Source organism: Sciurus carolinensis, chromosome 5, assembly GCF_902686445.1.
Source record: "Sciurus carolinensis chromosome 5, mSciCar1.2, whole genome shotgun sequence".
Lineage (NCBI taxonomy): Eukaryota > Metazoa > Chordata > Mammalia > Rodentia > Sciuridae > Sciurus > Sciurus carolinensis.
In genome coordinates this window covers 79,532,434-79,553,343 of record NC_062217.1, presented here as the reverse complement: position 1 = coordinate 79,553,343, position 20,910 = coordinate 79,532,434, and the positions used below count along the sequence as shown (strand labels likewise).

General features: G+C 39.0%; 1 pseudogene; it reads right to left on the bottom strand.

Annotated features, from left to right (window-relative positions):
• Positions 1-710: 710 nt before the first annotated feature.
• Positions 711-1,469, bottom strand: LOC124985619 (calcipressin-1-like; annotated as a pseudogene).
• Positions 1,470-20,910: the final 19,441 nt, after the last annotated feature.

The window sequence follows — 20,910 nt, the reverse complement described above, 5'->3', positions numbered from 1 at the left end:
CTGACAGTGACTCTGAGGTTTATAGAAAGGGATATAAGGGAAAGAGTTGGGGGTTTGCATCGCTAGAGGTTTTGCACAGCTGCTAAAGCAGGTGAACCTCATCGGGTACAGTCTGGTCCATTGACATTTTAGGATTGGTCAAGTGAGGGCCTTGAAAAAAGTTGCTGTTGCCGGGGAAGGTATCTTCAACTCATGATGAGGTGTTTATAAATAAAACACGATTTTCCTTGAATTCAAGGTGACTCAGGGCATAGGATATGGTTTCAAACTAGAGACAATGATATGGAGTCTAAAGTCATCAATCCTGCTTTTATTCACCCATTCGATACTTGCAGGCAAAAGTAGAGTCTAAGTCATTATATGAACAGTTTATAACTTCCAAGTGAACTTCACTTTTTTTTTCCGTAAAGAGCGTATCGTGCCAATTTATTATAGAACACAGTTAAAAAAAATATTTTGAGGTTAGCCCCTCCAGTTTAAAAGCACTTAAAGTAACACTTGAACAGTTATGCAATGATTGCTCCCTTACCGGTTCCCTCCTACGTGGACTGAGGCGCAGCATCAGAACAAGGAGACTAAGCCTTGATTCTCATCTGAGCAACATGAACTGGAATTTCTGCCACAGTGGTCACAGCTGCCACCTCCAAAGTTGTGACCGGCCCCTTCCACAGTAAAAGATTCCTCTCGTGAGTATGACTGAGAACGCTTCTTCACCTGGTGCCAGTGCAGCTCTGGTGGATCGGTGTGTACTCCAGCCTTCTACTCTGGATGATTTGGGGCTTTGGTCTCTTCATCCTCTCTATGTCCTCCTCTTCCCCGTTCTCCTGACCGCTCTCACACGTGGACCACAACACTGGGGGCGGTGTCAGTCGCTGCGTGCAGCTCTTACTTCTCTCCCAGCCCAAGCTTGGAGATAGCATATAAAAGATCATAATTTATGACTGGAGTAACTCTTCCACTTGTTTCCAACCAGTCTGCGGAGAGGCAGGCAGAGAGAGCAGGAACTGTTTGTCTGGATTGAGTGGAGCCAGGTGTGAACTTCCTATGTGTAAAGTCTGAGCAAAATATAACTTCATTTCCTTCCCAAGAAACTCAGTCTTATGCAGCTGCAGTCTGGCATCGGCTGCAGATAAAGGGGTTGGTGAAGTTTATTCGGACACGTTTGAAACTCTTAAAATACTGAAAGGTGATATCCTTGTCATATGTCCTAAAGAGGGATATAAATTTGGCCCGGCACAGGCAGTCCACGAACACGTGCGGGTCCAGGTGGCAGACGATGGTGGCGCTGAGCACGTCCTGCAGGTCCACCTCCTCCATCTCGCAGTCATGAAGCTCCATTCGCCACCGCCCTCGTCTGCCACCGCCACCCCAGAGAAGGGCGCCATGGACTGCAGCATCACCCTGGGCGGCGCCTGCGCCTCCAAAGCCTCAGCCGCCACCCCTAGCCTGCTGGCCACGAGGTCCTTCATCCCCGCGCTCCCGCCCGCGTGCCCCGCTGCGCAGAGCTCGGAGCCCAGAGCTCTCCCCTCCGCGCTGCAGCCGCCAGCTCAGGTTAACCCTCTCAGGGTCGCGGGGCTGTCGGCCACCGGCTGTCACCACGGTTCTTGGAGATGCGGCTTCCGATCGCCCGCCTGAACTTCACTTTTGAAAAAAGAATCAAAATCTTAATATGGAGGGTTTTTTTTCAATAACATAGGAAGTAAATATTACAATGCTATACAGCAGAATCCAGAAAGCCACACATGCATGTTTTATTTTTATATATAATTATGCTTCTAAATTTATGCATTTAAATTTGTTTTGATGTTTGAGTTGCCACACAAATGAAAATTTCCCAAATAATACTACACAGAAAATATGTTACTGATAAAAGCCTAAGTATTTTAATAACTACAATACAAATAAAATTTCAAAATGAGGAATTACTTAAAAGGCAAATATAAAACAAGGAAAGATGAACAAAATTGAGCAATAAAGATCAAACCAAAATATCTTCACTTTCAACATCATCACTTTAATATAAATTTATATTCTAATATTAAAATGATATGAAATGATATGATATGAAAACTATAAATATCTCTAATTTGTAATTATCTCCTTCAAATAGATTACAAAAGAATAGATTACAAAAGACAAATAATAGAACTGTAAACATAGAATGTAACTATGCAATTGAGATAAGAAAAATGAAAAAGGCAACTAAACTATTGAACAATAATATATTATAGGTAATGTGAAAATAGTATTCAAAAATAATATTGATGGAAATAAAGACTAGGAAGGAATTTATGGGAAAAAAATTATGTATATCCCCAGTACTGTTGGTTAACCCAGAGCCTTACATATGCTAGGCAAGTCCTCTATCACTAAACTATATTCATGGCCAATTTTTCTTTTTATTATGTTTTGAGACAGGATCTCAGGTTGCCTAGGATGGCTTTTAACAACTTGTGATCTTCTTGCTTCAGCCTCCAAATTAGCAGGGGTTGCAAGCATGTGCTCTTGTGTTTGGTTCCAAATTACACTTTTACCCAATAATTCATGTCTTATTTTTTATGAAAAAAAATATGTTGAATTTTTCTACAAAATATGTTTGAATGTTTGTCAAACCTGTTTCAATAGTAAAATAGTTTAAATGGTTAAAAATACATCTAATAACAAGATAATAGGAGGCAGAGTGATCACAGATGTCTTTAGTCACTGGTTCTTGCAACCATACTGGAAAAATTTCAGGCTTAGAATAGCAGGCGTAACTTTATTAGGAGGTATAATTAAAGGGAAAAGGGTACACACGGTAGACCCAGTTTGTAGAAAATTATCCTCTTTATTCTTATGTTCCTACATCATGCTTGGTTAGACAGACATTATTTGTGACCAAATGTCCTCAGTCTGCCGACCTCCCCAGGAAACCCCTCTTGTGGTCATATGCAACAAAACCCCCACCATCAATGACTTCACTGGGTCTCTAGCATGGCACCAGATCCCAAAGTAACAAAGATATTCTTATTGAAGTGAAAACTATTTTTTGTCTGTCACATCAAGCTTGACAACCCAAGTAAGCCTGACAAACTTCATAGTTTTCAAAATTAAAACAAGACTCTAACAAGAATATATAATATGTATAGTTATACTTTATTTAATTCATCAATTAATGAGTGAACCAAGTAAGTTGAAATTCTGATTCTAAAATTATTTCAGAAATAGTGTTTTATAAATTTATCAGAAAATGTGGTTGGAAAAATATTATTACAAGAAGACTGCTTTTAGCTAGAATTGAATAATGTTCTCTATAACAATAAAACTATACTCTTCTGGATTCATCTTTCTTATCATAAACAAATATTTAACATATCCGATCACTAACAAAATAGTAAATGACCAAGACAAGTATTATTCTCCATCAATTAAATAATTCTGGAATCAATTTATAAATAATGCTCCAATATAATAGAAAGATTACTTGATATATTTTCTTGGACTTACTTCCAGTTTCTCAATTATTTTCTTCTTAAAGGCATTTGAAAGTATTTATAGTGCAATTAATATTAATTAATTCTCTAGAAAACTATTCCTAAGAAAAAATCTTTTACATACAAGCATAGTAAGACATTAGATGAAACTTTTTTCTTAATATTCTGAAGTTTGAAATCAAAAGGTGCGTATTACAACAATGAGAAGAACATGTTTTAAGGTCTGTTTGTGTTTTTCTTTTTAGGTCTTTGACCAAGTTTTCCATGAGAACTGCTAATATAATATTAGTAAGTGCTTCTACCAAGAATTCATAAACAATTAGGGGAAAAAATGATGAGAAATTGCTGTGAATATGTTCACCATGGAGGTAGTCATATGCTAAAAATGATTTGGCCACTGTTTAGACATCAAATAATCTTTTAAAACAGTGAAATTGTTTATTTTCATTCTTGCTAGCATTGATAATAACTTTAATTAATAAAATTCTGCTATTTTGGTAAAAATTAAATATCAAATGAGAAATGACACTAATTTAAATTATATTAAGGAATAATAACTTCATTGATTTAATATAATTTTTAGGACACTTTTCAAAAATGCTTTTATCTCTTAATCCTGGAATTATTACTCTGTGTACTTCATAAGGCAGAGTATAGTGGAATTTATTTATTATTATTATTATTATTATTTTATTGCAGGAATTATTTTTAAAACCTTTGTATTGTGAACTTGCAATCCTCCTGTCTCAGCCTCCAGAGCCTCTGGGATTACATGCGTGCAACATGGAGCCCAGTTCACCTACAAATTTTAATCTCATTGTCCTAAAAAAAAAAAAAAAACTGAATGAAACAAAACCAATACTAACTAGTAAAGAAAATCTAAAACAATTATGACTGCAGTTAGCTTTCTTCTCTTTGGAAAGCTTCCTAGGGTGTTAGTCTATCTCAAGACTTTATCTGCCGTTCCATCCCCAAATTTACAAGCTCTAAGTGGTATTAATGGCTATGATGGTTCTCAGAAAAAACTCAATGGTTTATTCCCTGGACTACCATTCTTTAGTTTATAGACTTGCTGAAGTTACTCCCTATGCTTTAGAATTTTGCTTTTCTCTTGCCAGAAATGTTTTCCTTCAGTGATTATGCTAGAAAAAAAAAAAAAGTAGCATTATAGGGAAGCTTTCATTAGACATCCCCAATCAATAAAAATGGTCAGAGGAAAACATGAATAGAAGCCATGGTAAATACCTTAGGTGAGAGCATATGGGTGGCACAAAGAAAATTACACATTAAAACCATGAAGAGGTTCTGTTAGATTCAATGTAAATTACATGGGACCAAGGAACCAAATCAAACTCTAGATTATAAATTCATTTTATCTTTCATCTTAGTCTATTTAAACTGCTGTAACAAAGTACCATAACATGAGTCATCTAAAAAACAAGAATTATTTCTCATAGTTCTGGAGTCTGGAAAGTCCATTATCAAGGCACCTGAAGATTCAGTATGAGGTGCAAGTCAGTTTCCTCAAGATGGTGGCTTCTGTGTCTTCCCCTGTTAAAAGGGGCAAAGGGATTTTTGTGGAGCTACTTTTATAAGAACACTAATCTTATTCCTGAAGATTAGATCCACAGAACTTAATTATCTTCCAAATATATTGCCTCCTAATATTGTTATCTTGGAGGCCAGGATTTCAGCATGTGAAAGAAGTTAAAAATATTCACCATATGCCATTTATGTAGTAAACATATAAAAAGGTATAGGAGTGTATGTTTCAAATTATAATACTGTCTCTCAGGATGGTAATAATATAGGGTATGTAGAGAGAGTGGAATAATTTCTAGCAATGAATTTTTTGTAATTGAAAATATAGTCCAAATCATTCATCATTAAGAAACTACAAATCAAAACAATAAAACACCACTGTCTACTTATTGTGATGGCTAATATTGGTGATAGGTAACAAAGAGATGTGTGTGGTGGGAATATGAGGTCAAGGGGATAATTCTCTAAACTGGACCTACTGTGCTGACCCTCCCTCCCCCCACCCTCCTTTTTTAAAAGTCAATTTACCTGCAGCCCTTCCTGGCTCAAATCAATAGGATATGTTACATTCCTCAGCAAGCAACCTGCTATCTGCAGGAGAAATGCAGACCCAACAGCTCTTTCCTGCCAATAAGAAGAACACAAGCTAGGAATTTGTGTCCTTAAGGAACAAGGCTATAGCTATTTCTCCCTTGATTCTGACCCCTTCCCCCACACCACATTGTAATCTGAATTGTTAACTTTCTTGCCACTCATTGGTCCAATTAGCTCGCAGGCTTTCACTATTTAAGGGTAATTCTCCTGCTATTTGTTCCCTTTTCTCTCTTTCACTTTTATTTTCACTCTCACTTACTGTCACTCTCTTATTCTTTCTATTTTGCCCTTAAGGGCAGACACTCTGTCAGCTAATAAAGTTTCTTGTGTGAGTTCCTGAGTCCAGAGTGGTTTGTTTTGAGTAATTAATTTTCCACAAAATTGAAAGAGAGATTCATTTTAAAGTAAGCCTACCTCAGATATATTATCAAATGTAATTAGAGGGCTGGGGATAAGTCTGTGATAGAGCACTTGCCTAGCATGTGCAAGGCCCTGGATTTAATCCCCAGCATCACAGATTATTAACTAATTAAAAATTTTTAGAAAGGAAGTCATAGAAATATTAGGAATTTTTATAGTAAAGCAGGAAAAAAATTTTAAAAACCAAATAAAATGTGATTAAAGGGAATGATTTTGTTGAGATACTTGTGAATCACAGATGCAACCCACATTGGTAGACCTGTGTAATGGTCTTTTGTGATACTTAATTTTACATCTTCTGTGCAGATACATAAGAAAGCAATCTATGTATAAATACATAAGAAAACAAACTCATTAGTTAAAATTTCCCTTGCTTTTACTGAAGGATTTCTAGGAGTCTGTATGTTTCCATGATCTGTTTTAAGTATGTGTATCCTTTTCCTATATTTGATACAATAAAATAAGAAAAACAACCCTTTCTTGCTAAGTGTTTGGCATTATTTTCTAATTTTTCTTTTTGCATTATATGAAGTCAGTTTTATTCCTTTAATGTATCATTTTCTTTCTTATTGGAAACATTTTATGTTTAAAAATGAATTTACAAAGGAATTTTTATAACTCATTTGTTCCAAATTAAAAATATGTTGTGGTTTTAAATGTAAATTTTACTTTCTTAAACATTTTTAACTGTGTACTCTTCAGTAAAGTATATTCACATTGTCATGCAATAGATCCAGAACTTTTTTATCTTACAAATCAGAAACACCATAACCATTAAAAAACCCTCCTTTTCTGCTTCCCCCAGTAATCATCATTCTACTTTCTAATTAACTCCTTTATGTACTACAGTCCACTCTTATGCATGGTTTCACTTTCTGAGGTTTCAGTTTCTCAAGGTGAGTTCAACTTTTCATTGCTATGACAAAATACTTCAGAAAATCAACTTTAAAAGAGGAAAGATTTATTTTGGCCTACAGTCACTTGGCCCCATTGCTGTGGGTTTGTGGTGAGATAAGAGTATATGGTGGAGCAGAACTGCTCACCACATGATGGCAGAGAGAGAGAACAAGGAAGGGGTTGGGAAGAAAATATACCATTCCCAGGCATGCCTTCAGTGACCTACTTCCTCCACTTTGGCCCCACCTCTTATGCTTTTCCATCACCTCTCAATAGTCCATTCAATTATGAACCCTTAAGTGGACTAATCCATATCAGAGTCTTCATAATCCAGTCATTTTTCAAAACCCCTCTTCTGAACAATGCTGCACTAGAGTCTGCGTAGGCCTTCAACACATGAACCTTTGAAGGACATTCCAAATCCAAACTATAATACAAGGTCAGGCACAGTCCAAAATTACTGAATGGAAAATTCCAGAAATTATCAATGCATAAGTTTTACATTGTGTGCCATTCTGAGAAACATGAAATCTTGTGTCATATCTCTCCCTCATGCCCAGCACATAGATCATCTCTTTGTCCAGCGTATCCACACTATATGCTACCAGCCATTAGTCACTTGGTAGCTGTCTCAGTTATCAGATCAACTGTTGTGGTATCACAGTATTTGTGTTCAAGTAACATTTATTTTATTTAATAATGTCCCCAAAGTGTAAGAGTGGTGATCGTGGCAATTTTAAAATGCCAAAGAAAAGTCAAAAAGTATTTCCATTAAAATGGTGGAAGTTCTTAATTTAATAAGGAAAGGAAAAATACCATGTGCTGAGGTTAAGATCTATGGTAAGAATGAATCATCTATGTATGAAATTGTGAAGAAGGAAAAATATTCATGCTAGGTTTGCTGTCACACCTGAAATTGCAAAAGTTACAGCCACAGTGCTTGATAAATGCTTAGTTAAAATGGAAAAGGCATTGAATTTGTGCAAATATGTATAGAAAAAATACAGTTCATATAGTATAGCAGTTAGTGTTGTGTTAGTTGCTGTGACAAATTTCTGAGAAAATCAGCTTAAAAGGAGGAAGGATTTATTTTGACACAATTTCAGAGCTTTCTGTCCATGATCACTTGGGGTTGGCACTTTTGTCCTGAGGCAGCACAGTAAGTCATGACAGGAGCACATGGCAGAGGACAGTCTTTTCACCTCATGGTGGCCAGAAAACAGAGAGAGAAGAAAGGGTCATCAGGCTCCCAATATTCCCTTCAAGGTCAGGACAGACCCCTAATGACCTAACTTTCTTCTAGTGGACCCCACCTCCTAAAAGTTCTGCCACCTCCCAATAGCACCACAGACCCACTGACTGGTGCCCAAGATGTTAGCACATGGGCCTTTAGGAAACATTGAAGATCCAAACCGTGTAGTTTCATGTATCCACTGGGAGTCGTAGAAGGTATTCCACATAGATGAAGGACTGCTGTACCTTATATAAGTGCATCCATGCAGTATTTGTCTTCTTGTAAATGACTTATTTCCCTTAGCACAGTGTCTTCAAGGCTCATCCATGTTGTAGCATGTGAATGGACTTTCCTTTTATTCTATTCCATTGTGTATGTATTTCATATTTTGTCTATACATTCACCTATTGAGGGACATTTGTGCATTTCCAAATCTTTGCTCTTGTGAATAGTGCTGTGATGAACATGGGTGAGCAAATATCTCTTCAAGAACATGTTTTTAATTCTTTTTTTTTGAAAAATAATTTGCAGCTTTTATTAACTTTGAATTATTGGTTATCTTTCATTAAGTATTTTTCTTAGTCTTAGACTAATCCAAGGAATGAAGAAGTAGGGATTTGTCTTAATTTTTTAATTATTTATTTATTTTTTAATATTTTACAGATTGCATTTTGATTCATTGTACACAAATGGCATACATCATTTCGTTTCTATGGTTGTATTTGATGTTGACATATACTCAGAAGTGGAATTGCTCAATCTTGCAGTGGTTCTATTTTTAACTTTTTAAGGAAACTACATAGAACACATTTTAAAGAGAAAGAAAGATGATAAAGATGTCATCAAAATATTCTCTTATGGAAATCATGTTGGACCAACACTCCATACTCACAGGGTAGGAATTCACTTCCTCAGTCTCTGTTGTCCCCATTCTTTTCCCTGAAAACACCCTGGTTTTCTTTAGTTATCCACACTTCCTTCAGAAGGCTCTTGACTCAAAGAAATTCAGCCTCATAACCAGCTTTGGGAGTATATCTTGCCTACTCTAAGACATTCCTCTGCCACTGAGCTATGTCCCCAGCCCCAAGGAGCTTTGAAATTCTAAGAGAAGGTTTCAATTCTGTTGCTGAAAGAGGAATGAGGAAAACCTTACCAGGAGAGAGACTGATTAGATCTAATCTAGAGGAAGAGAGGTTGTACCTCATGGTGGCCATGGAGGAAAATGCAGCACTGCCAGCCTATGCAGTTCCTCTATTTACTTTATTTGTTTATTTATTTATTTATTTATTTGGTACCAAGGATTAAACCTAAGGACACTTAACCACTGAGCAGGAGTTTTGCAATCAGACAGATCCAAATGCATATATTATCTCCCATGTATATTGGTATTCATATTTAAAACTCCATATATATATATATATATATATATATATATATATTTTTTTTTTTTTTTTTTGTAGTATTGGAGATTGAACTCAGGGCCTTGTGCATGCAAGGCAAAACCCTATCACCTGAGCTATATCCCCAGCCCCAGTATGGGATCTTAAGTAGATTGACTTCCCTGAGGATCAGTTCACTTTTTATAGAGCCTACTTTATGGGGTTTTTAGTATGAATATGTAACACTTTTCAGTGTCTGACGTAGAGTAAATACTCTGTAAGTTTTAGCTATTATTATGATGATAATCTATCGGGTCCCCCCTGGCCGCAGAGAGGGACATGACAAATGTCTGAAGCTTTGGAAGTTTATTGTGCACAGTTCCTTTCCTACGCTTCTCTTACCCCTAGCTTCTGCGCACTCTCAGCTTCCCTTTTCCCAGCTCCTTCCACTCCCGCGTACTCCCTCCTTCCAGCTCCGCTCCAGCTGCTGCTGCTGCGGCCGCCGTCGCCGCCGCTTCTTCCGCTCCGTTCATTCCGTTTTTTTCTCGCTCTCCCACCCACCAGGCTTATATACACTTCAATCAATCAGGGGAGAGTACACGAGATAAACTCGGACAGCTGCAGGCGCAGGATGGGTACACGAGGGGGCATGCTCTAGTCACATCGTTAACTAGCCAATCATTGGAATTTGCTGGTTGTTTACTGTATAGCTGGCCGCCTCTGGCTCAGCGTCAGGCGCCATCTTGACCATGTCTAAGGCTGGGGGCTCTAGAAACCCCGACAGATCCCCCTTCTTTAATATTAAACTAAGGCTCGGGACCGTGTCTGTCTTAGGCTGAGTGGTCAGCATATGTCCTTACCCATCATCAGAGCCTGCAGAGCATGCTGCAGCTCCTGTCTTAGGTCGGTACACAGCCACCTCCTTCATTACCCGTCTTTGACTACCGATCCAGCATCAAGAGCCATACTAATGGGGGGCTGTCGGCCTTTAGGGCGGTCATGGCCTGATGAAAATAATTTGATCTCTATTGGCTAGCTTGCAGATGCATGCCAAAATGAATGAAGGGAAGAAGGCCAAGGCAGAGGGGTACCACCATAGCTCCTAAGCTTGCCCACTGTTTGACAAATCTATAAACAGAAGAAGAACCTTATAGCCATATTAAATACAGAAACAATATACATCCCAATGGAGTTACAATACGGGTAACACAAAACAGCTCTCAGGGAATAAACGCATCCCAGTCCCAAAAGTTCTTGCAAGGTATCCACTTGTTCTTATAGAGTCCATTCTCTGATAGAGTCTCTATGGTCTGTAAGGCTGCAGCTGCATTCTCGGCTGAATGATCGTCGTTATGGTTGTGTCAATGCTGCTACTGCAAGAACTGTGGTGGCAATGATCACGGCTGTTGCAATGTCAAAGCCTCTTCTGTTTCTTGATAATAGCACTGGCAATTCTATATCTGCAACAGAAACTAGGACTGGTAGGAAGATAGAAATGTGCAAATTGCACAGGTGGCAAAAGAACCATTCCAGTATTGTGAGAGATAGGACACAGTTAGTGAACAGTTAGGAGGTATTATTAGAAATGTTAGTTGGTAGAAACATAAAAGGGAGGAAATACACAAGCTGACGTAGGAGGAAAAGCAATATCACAGCTAGGGTCAGCAGAACAAGTTGCTCTACTCTGGGTCTAATTTGTAGCATGATTCCAACGGCAAAGTGCAGAATTTCCTCCTGTTAAAGCAAAGAAAGGCTAGAAATATCCTTATCTCCAAAAACAGCACGACCTGAAAAATCATCAGTAGAATTGACAGACTTGTAGAGAAATTGGTGAAAAACAAGAAAAGGAAGAATAAAAAATATGTTAGTCAGAAATGAAAAATATGGCCAGGCTAACAATGGCCCATAGGTTCCGGGTTTGCCTTTCCGTCTGAGTTTTCGTTATTGGAGGAAGGCTCAGACTCGCCATTGTGAGGAGGAGCAGCATCACTTGCATGCTGTAAAACTCTGATTAGCCTTTCTGGAATCCAGACTGGAGTTTGTTGATCCTGTGGGAAAATACAAACAGACCCTCGGACCCAACGAAGGACTGGATCCGGTCCTTTCCAACAACCTGTCAGGATATCTTTCCATTTTGCCCATACTTGAGGAGTATTATGGGGATTATAATGTCGATCAGCTGCAGAATGGCCGTCCCTATCCAGAGTTAAGAAATTTAGAATGAAAAGAACTAAATTAAGTTTATCTTTAGGAGACTTGTAGGAGGCTCCTATTCCCCCTTTTTGTTTATTTAAACAATTTTTTAAAGTAAGATGTGCTCTTTCCACAATGCCCTGTCCCTGAGGATTATAGGGGATGCCAGTGACTGATTGGATGTTAAATGTTTGTAAAAACAACTGGAAGCTTTTGGAAGTATAAGCAGGACCATTATCTGTTTTAATAACTTTAGGTATGCCCCAGCCAGCAAATGCTTGTAGGCATGTTGAATGACATCTTTTACCTTGTCTCCAGAATGAGCAGAAGCCATAATGACCCCTGAAGCAGTGTCTACTGACACATGTACATACTTAACAGTACCAAATTCAGAAATATGGGTTACATCCATCTGCCAAATATGGCCAGGCAGCAGTCCCCTGGGGTTAACTCCAAAGGATTGTACTGGGATTAAAGGAACACAATGTTGACAATTTTTTACTATTTGTCGAGCCATACATTTAGATATAGGAAATTTTCTGCTCAAAGTAGTGGAATTTACATGAAATTTTTCATGAAAGAGTTTTGCCTGTTCCTCTATGGAAAAAACAAAAATTGATTTGGTGGCCATATCTACCAAGTCATTAGCATTGGCCAAAGGTCCTGGTAAATTAGAATGAGCTCTAATATGTCCTACATAGAATAGATGTTTACGCTGTAGGATAAGGTTTTGTAGCGTAGTAAAGTAAGAAGCTACCGTGGACATGGAAGAAATATGGGGTACCGTTTCAAGAACCTGTAAAGCGTTAACGATATATAAGCTATCAGATAGAAGATTGAATGGCTGATTATCTGCTAATTTAAAGGCTAATATTACAGCTGCAAGTTCAGTAACCTGTGCGGAGTTGGGTGGAACTATTATGGTGTGAAGTTGTTTACCGATAAGTACTGCACCTACTCCATTTTTGGAGCCATCAGTAAAAATGGTTACACAGTCTTTAAGAGGCTGGACACTAGTCACTTTTGGAAAAACTATGGGAGTATTTTTACAGAATTGAATCCAGGGATGTTGGGGATAATGGTTATCGAACTGAGCTGAAGTGGTACAATATAATACTGACCAATCATCATCATTATTAATTAGCCATTTAATTTGCTGAGTGGAATAAGGAGTTATAATAATAGACGGATGGATTCCAAAAACAGCAATGCAAGATTCTATTCCCTTGAATATTACCTGAGCAATAGCTTGGGGATATGATTGCAATATTTTAGCCGGAGAGCTAGGGAGATTTATACTTTGCAGAGGTCCTCCTTGCCAAACTATGCCAAAAGGGGTATGCTTCTCTGAGATTATGATTAAACTTAATGGTTGAGTAGGATCACAACGATCAACGTAACACTGCTGAAGTCTATTCTCTACTAGCTGTAAGGATATCCGTGCTTCGGGAGTAAGTTTCCTAGGGGAATTCAAGTCAGGATTACCTTTTAATATATCGAATAAAGGTTTTAATTCCCCTGTGGACAATTTTAAATAAGATCTGATCCAGTTAATGTCACCTAAGAGTTTCTGAAAATCGTTCAAGGTATTCAATTGATCTGTCCTGATGGTCAACCTTATTGGTCTGACTGTAGTAGCAGTGAGCCTTGTACCCAAATATTCTTGGATCTCCTCTAATTGTAATTTTTCAGGGGCTATCGTTAGTCCTCTCTTTTCTAATGCTTGAGTTATAAATTGTAATGCTTCTAACAAAACTTCTTTTTCTGGATGGCAAATAAGTATGTCGTCCATATAGTGATAAATCAACAATCTCTTAAACTTTTGTCTAGTAGTTGTTAACGCTTTATCTATGTATATTTGACATATAGTAGGACTGTTAGCCATACCTTGAGGCAACACAGTCCATTCGAATCTCTGGTCAGGCTGAGTGTGATTAAGAGAGGGCAAAGTAAAGGCAAATCTCCAACAATCATTTTTGTGTAAGGGTATAGAGAAAAAGCAATCTTTTAAATCCAGAATAATAGTAGGCCAATTTTTTGGTAGTGCAGTAACAAGAGGGAGTCCACATTGGACGGGTCCCATAGGGTACATTTGTTCGTTTATGGCTCTTAAATCATGTAATAACCTCCATTTTCCTGATTTTTTCTTTGTTAAGAATATTGGAGTATTCCAAGAAGAGGTAGAATGTTGTAAATGACCTGCTTGTACCTGCTCTTGTACTAACTTATGAGCTGCCTCTAGCTTTTCTTTTGTTAGGGGCCACTGTGGAATCCAGCGAGGCTTATCATCTTTCCATATTATAGGGATTGATGGTTTATCAGTGGCCCCTAGGAAAAACCCAATCCATGAGAATCATTTTTTGGTGGAGGTAAAGGCAGTGGTTGGGTAGATCCTTGGCTATGTCTTCCTAATCCTTTTTTATCATCATAATTCATATTTTGTAACATATTTCTTACAGGAGTCCCTTGGTAAATCTGGTCAGTGGCGAGTTTCATATCCATTTGCTGCAGGACGTCTCGTCCCCATAGACTAATAGGAACATTACAGACATATGGTTGAAATATTCCTGTGTGTCCCTCTGTATCTTTCCACGATAATGAGGAAGCACTTTGATTGGGGCTCTCTGCTACTCCTAAGCCTCTCAAGCTCTGAGCTGCTGTGATCAATGGCCAGTGCTTTGGCCAGACCATTGCACTGATAATACTTTTGTCTGCTCCTGTATCTAATAAACCTGTAAATTCCATATTTCCCACTTTTAATTTTAGGAGGGGCCTCTGTCCCATATCCATAGTAAGGTTTATTAAAGTGGTTCCTGTTGATCCAAAACCTCCTTGTCTTTTATTTGTATTTTCACTGGGCCACAAGGAATGTCGACTGGGCAATATAAGCATTTGTGCAATGCGATCCCCTGGAGAGATGACCGTAATTCCTTTTGGTGAAGAGACCAAGGCTTTTATTTGTCCAGTGAAATCAGCATCAATGACCCCTGGGTGTACTATAAGTCCTTTTAGCGTTGAGGAACCTCTACCTAGTAATAGCCCTACACTATTTTGTGGGATTTTTTCATGCCAATCAGTATCAATCATCTGCACCCCCATATCTGGGGTTAGTATGAGTCTGGAGGTGGCACAGATGTCCAATCCGGCACTTCCTGAGGTGGCTCTGCGCTCCCCTTCTCTGTGGGAGGATACCACCGTCGGGGAACTTGTTGAATTACCCCGTATATTTGTTGCGGGCCCCGGGGAGGGCCCTGTCTCCCGTTTTTTTGAAGTTCAGGATTCGACCCTAGGAAATTATCCTCCCTATCTCTAATAGGCTGACAGGCACTATTCCGATGACTTCCTCTTCTGCATCTTGGACATAGCCCAGGTCCGGTTCTCAGATTATTCTTTGTATAGATGTTCCCACCCCGGGCAAAAGGTGGCCTTTTATTTGGACAAGTGGCTTTTAGATGTCCCTTCTGTCCACACACAAAACATGATCCTAGAGACTCTTTATTAGTTCTTGAAGGGAACCTCCCCTGGGCTTGTGCAAGTGCAGCAGACAGCAAGGTGGTTTGTCTGTCTATGGCTGCTACAAAGGCACTGCTCTGCTCCGAAGTATCATTTACATCTCTACACACTTTTAAGTAGGCGGACAAGTCTTTATTTCTCCATGGTCTTATGGCCTCCCTACACCACCTGTTAGCTTGTTCGTAAGCCAACTGTTTCACTAGGGGCATGGCTTGCTCTGCATCTCCAAAGATGCGTGATGCTGTCTGAATTAGCCTATCGACAAAATCCACATAGGGCTCATTATTCCCTTGAGTTACCTTTGACAACTGGCCCTGCAAATCTCCTGCTCCTTGTAATGTTTTCCAGGCCTTGGTTGCAGCCACGGCAATTTGCGCATAGACTGCTGGATGATAATTAAGCTGTGCCTAAAGGGTTTCATAAGGTCCTACACCCATAAGCATGTCCCTATCGATTTGGGGATTCCCCGCTGCTGCATTTCGGCGGGCGGTGTCCGCAGATATTTCTTGCCATGATGTTTTCCACATTAGGTACTGTCCCCCAGACAGAGCGGCCCTAGCAAGATTAGTCCAGTCCTGAGGCACTAAGTTTAATGATGTCAAAGTATCTACCAAGGCTATAGTAAAGGCTGACTGAGGACCATATGTGCTGACTGCTTCTTTTAACTGTTTCACTATTTTAAAGTCTAAGGGTTGGTGGAATCTTTGATTTTGAGCATCCTCAAAAACAGGATACGCTACAGATCCAAGATGACTCCATTCTGAGCGTAACCCGAAGCCGGACGCTTCATGAGGGAGTTCCCTATTTATGGGAGGTGCACTAGGCAACACGGACACTAGAGGGGGCTTTTTATCTAGTTTTAATCTTTGTACTCTTTTTTCCAATTCCTCTCCCGATAATTCTCCTTCCGATAATTCCTCATCTGAGTTAGTTCCTTTTTCTGAATTTTGAGAAAGATATGAACGTTCCTCTTTTATTTCTTCCAAAACCTGTCTTCCCTCAGCTAAAGGTTCAATGAGTGAAGGTTTTTTGTTTTTATCTTGCAGACAGGATTTAATAAGAGACCAAATAGCCATAGTGCCTACTGGCAAAGGATTTTGCCTATCCGCTATACAAAGGTCTTTCCCCAGCTGTTCCCACTGTAGGGTATTCAAAAGGCCCTCATCCAAAAACCAAGGGGAAATCCTTTCCACAGTATCAAGAAATACTTTAGCTGTTTTTTCCTTCAACGGTGTTCCATGGTTTTTCAATAACTCCCTAAGGGGTAACTGCATTCTGAATTTAGACGTTTCAGACCCCATTGTTACTAATTTGAATAGCTTTAGTTATGGTAATTACAATAACAAACAGTGGCCTAACTGCCAGGAGCAACAAAATTACTGAAAGGAAAACTATCAAGTGCGCATTAAAATTTTTATAGCGGCTTTTCACGTAGGACCGCTTCAAACGTGTTTCTACTTTCACTTTAATTAGACCGCGTTCCACGCGCCAGGACCGCTGATGGCGTGTCCCGATACCCCCCCGACCCGCGTTCTACGCGTTAGGATCCCGGTACCCCTCAACCCGCGTTCCACGCGTCAGGACCGCTAATGGCGCGCCCCGATACCCGCGTTCCACGCGTCAGGACCCCAATACCTTTCAACCCGCGTTCCACGCGTCAGGACTCCTGATACCTTTCAACCGGACCGCACTCCGCGTGTCCCCAGGACCGCCAATGGCGCATCCTGACACCCTTTAACTTTTTTATAACCGGTTCAACTTGTAAAAAAAAAATTCTTTCAAATATCTTACCTTGTTTTCTTTTATAAGGCCTTCATCTTCCCGGGTTTCGGCGCCAGTTATCGGGTCCCCCCTGGCCGCAGAGAGGGACACGACAAATGTCTGAAGCTTTGGAAGTTTATTGTGCACAGTTCCTTTCCTACGCTTCTCTTACCCCTAGCTTCTGCGCACTCTCAGCTTCCCTTTTCCCAGCTCCTTCCACTCCCGCGTACTCCCTCCTTCCAGCTCCGCTCCAGCTGCTGCTGCTGCGGCCGCCGTCGCCGCCGTCGCCGCCGCCGTCGCCGCCGCTTCTTCCGCTCCGTTCGTTCCATTTTTTTCTCGCTCTCCCACCCACCAGGCTTATATACACTTCAATCAATCAGGGGAGAGTACACGAGATAAACGCGGACAGCTGCAGGTGCAGGATGGGTACACGAGGGGGCATGCTCTAGTCACATCGTTAACTAGCCAATCATTGGAATTCGCTGGTTGTTTACTGTATAGCTGGCCGCCTTTGGCTCAGCGTCAGGTGCCATCTTGACCATGTCTAAGGCTGGGGGCTCTAGAAACCCCGACAATAATCATTATTGTTTTTATAACAATCTTCAGCAGAAAGAAGACCCACAGTTATTTGTATACTTATTTATGAAAATAATCTTTTTTTCTTTTTTTAATACCCTTTTGTAAAATATCCAGAGAAGAATAAAATTTTCTTTTTCAGTACTGAGGTTTGAACCCAGGGCCTTGTACATACTAAGCAAATGTCCCACCACTGAGCTACATCCCCAGTCCTTTTGTTTTGTTTTAAGACAAGGTCTTACTAAGTTGCCCAGGCTGGCCTCAAACTTGTCATTCTCCTGCCTCAACTTCCTAAAAGGCTGAAATTTCAAGTATGTGCCACCAAACTCAGCAAGAACATACTTCTGATATAGTAGGTAAATGGGAAAGAAATCAGATTGAATATGCACATGTGTGTGTGTGCATACACAAACATAATATGTCCAGTATTTTAGGCCTGATAACAGAGAAACTAATTGAGATATATTCAATATAAAAATAGTATTTAGGAGTTGAAGATGTAGTTCAGGGGTAGAACACTTGCTTAGCATGTGCTAAGCTCTGAGTTCAATCCCCAGCACCACAAAAGTAATAAGAATCAGAATAGTAATAACTAGGATAATTGAGAACTGTGGCAGATGCTCTGAGTTTGTTGTAAGAAATTTAGGGTTTCTTTGTTTTATTTGTTATTGTTGTTTTACACCATAGCAAACAGGATGAATGGAAATGTGCCTAATGGAAAAATAGTATTTATTTCTCCAAGTTTCCTTTCAAATAGTGGTGACTAATATAGCTAACAAGTTAGCTAATAAGTACAAATCTACTAAGTGTGTCATCTGGGAAAGCTATTGAATTTTTATAAAAGAGACATACTCTCCTGAAATGTGCATTTTAACCCTCATTAGTTTCCCTTCTTCCTGCCTGAAACTCAGAAGCAATGCTTATAGATGCAACAGTCACCTGTCAACCAAAGGACTGAATGCCCTACAATCACATAATTGATATTTCTTGCTAGTCTTTAAATTCTAGGCCTGAATTCTTAAATGGCAACAGTGAACTGGAGCTCCCCCATCCCAGTATAGCATTCCATTCCATGCCAGAGTATTTGTTTTAAAATGCTAGTGTTTGGATCTTGAATGCCCTCCACAGGTCCCCAGGGTGGTGTTGTTGGGAAGTGGTAGAACCTTTAAGAGGTGGGGCTTTGAGGGAGGTTCTTATGTTGTTGGGGGACATGAAGAAGACTGGGAGACTCTCAGCTCTCATTTTTTTTCCTTTCTCTTTCACTTCCTGACCATGAGATGAGTAGTTTGCTCTGCCAAGTGCTCCCTGCCATTGCTATCCACCATCCCACCAGAAAGTCCTAAAAGCAATGGGTCTACCTATTTATGGACTGAAACATCTAAAACCATGAACCAAAATCAATATTTTCTCTTTATAAATTGATTATCTCAGGCATTTTGTTATAGTGACAGAAAGCTGACTAACATACTATTTCTTATAATAGAAAAATATTTTATTTCTCTATCTAAAACAAATGCAAATGGATAGAGCTACATGTTTCTTAAACCTGCCCCACAGAGCCATTTTAGTTATACACACAGAGGCTTAGATTTTGAAAGAGCACCAATACATGCTTCCTTAATCTGTATGCAGAATAACAACCCCACTAGCTCATTCACAATTCTCATACTTCAGTATGTTATATCAGCAAGCCTTTACAATAACTATTGAAGTGTTAGCATTCTCCTTGGGATGCAAGAAGTTAGGTGATTTTTATGAGATTTTGTTATGCATTCTAAATAATTGTGTGGTTAAAATTTTGACTACTGTTTTGTTGATCTGCAAAACTGTTAGCTCTGAGTTTTCTTTCTTGGAAAACTGAATAGGTAGAATAGGAAAATCAATGAACCTTCATCTGGTCTTGAACATAATCACCTCTTCACTGCACTTTTCCTTGTCATTATAAAATGAGCTAACATTATTGAGCACTATGTGTCAGGCACTGTGCTAAGGGCTTGATGCGCATTGATTAATTTAGTCATACCAACACTTTGAACTATGTTCAAGAATATTTTTTTTCAAATGGAATCATGAGTCACATGCAAATATAAAATAAACATGCCTATGATATTTTTTAACATATCAACAAATGATTAAATCAGTTAATATGCTTTACTGGCTAAAATGAGAATTCAAAAAGCAGACAAATACTTTAATCTATTAGGAATCCTTCCTTATTGGGTTCAAAATGTTTCATGAATGTTAATTGCATTATTATAAACAAAGAAGTGGATTAAAATAAACCAAAGTAAAAAATGAAAAATGCACCCATCAGAAGGACTGAAGAACTAGACTTTAAGTGAAGTTTCCAAAAATCACTCCCAGAACCCTACATAACAGGTCATATGAGGAAACTCTATATGGAAGACCAGACAACTGAATTCAAAAATATCTCATTATATATCTGAGCTAAATATTGCAACTTCTGTATTACAGCTTTGAGTTAGTCAGTATGCTGTTACTATAACATACCTGAGATAATCAACTTATAAAGAAAAATGATTTCTTTTGACTCACAGTTTTAGAAGATTTAGTTCATGACAAGTTGGTCCTGTTATTTTAGTTCTGTTCTGAGTTAGTACATCATGGTGGGAGCACATATCAGAGCAAAACTATTCATATCATGGCTGGGAAGTAAAAGAGAGAAAGAAGAAACAGATGGGATCCCAGAGTCCCTTTCAGGAGCATGGCTCCATTGACCTAGAGACCTCCCACTAAGTCCCACCCATTAATGATTCCACCACATCCCTAAAATACCATGGACTGAGGATACACATGAGCATTTGTGGGATATTTGAGATCCATACTGTAGCAAACTTCTTATCCAGAAATCTGAAGAATGAACACTGGAGGTTGCTGCTGCATAAAAATCTGCTTTTCATGATGTGCTTGCCAGTAGAAAGCAGCCAAAATGTAGGAAGATAGTCTTTGCCTCATTTCCTCCTCCCAGACTTCATTTGGGTATATTCAACTGACAGAACCAAATTAATACTACTAAATTAGCACCAAAATTCTAACTTCAAGGAAGTCCAACAAATATAAATTTCATTTCCTAGGCTTGGAAATATAGAAAGAAATACCAGAAAGGTAAAATGGAAGCTGAGTAAGCCAGGTAATTGTATCTGTGGCAGAGATAAAGTTGGGTTTTTATTAAACTCATTTCATTTTCTTCTTAGGCATATAACTAAATTTCCCATTCTCCCCTGAGGTGAATGGTGCCCTATAAGTCATTCTACTAAATGAAGTGTGTGCAGAAATGATATGCTACTCATAGGCCTGGCTCCTAAAA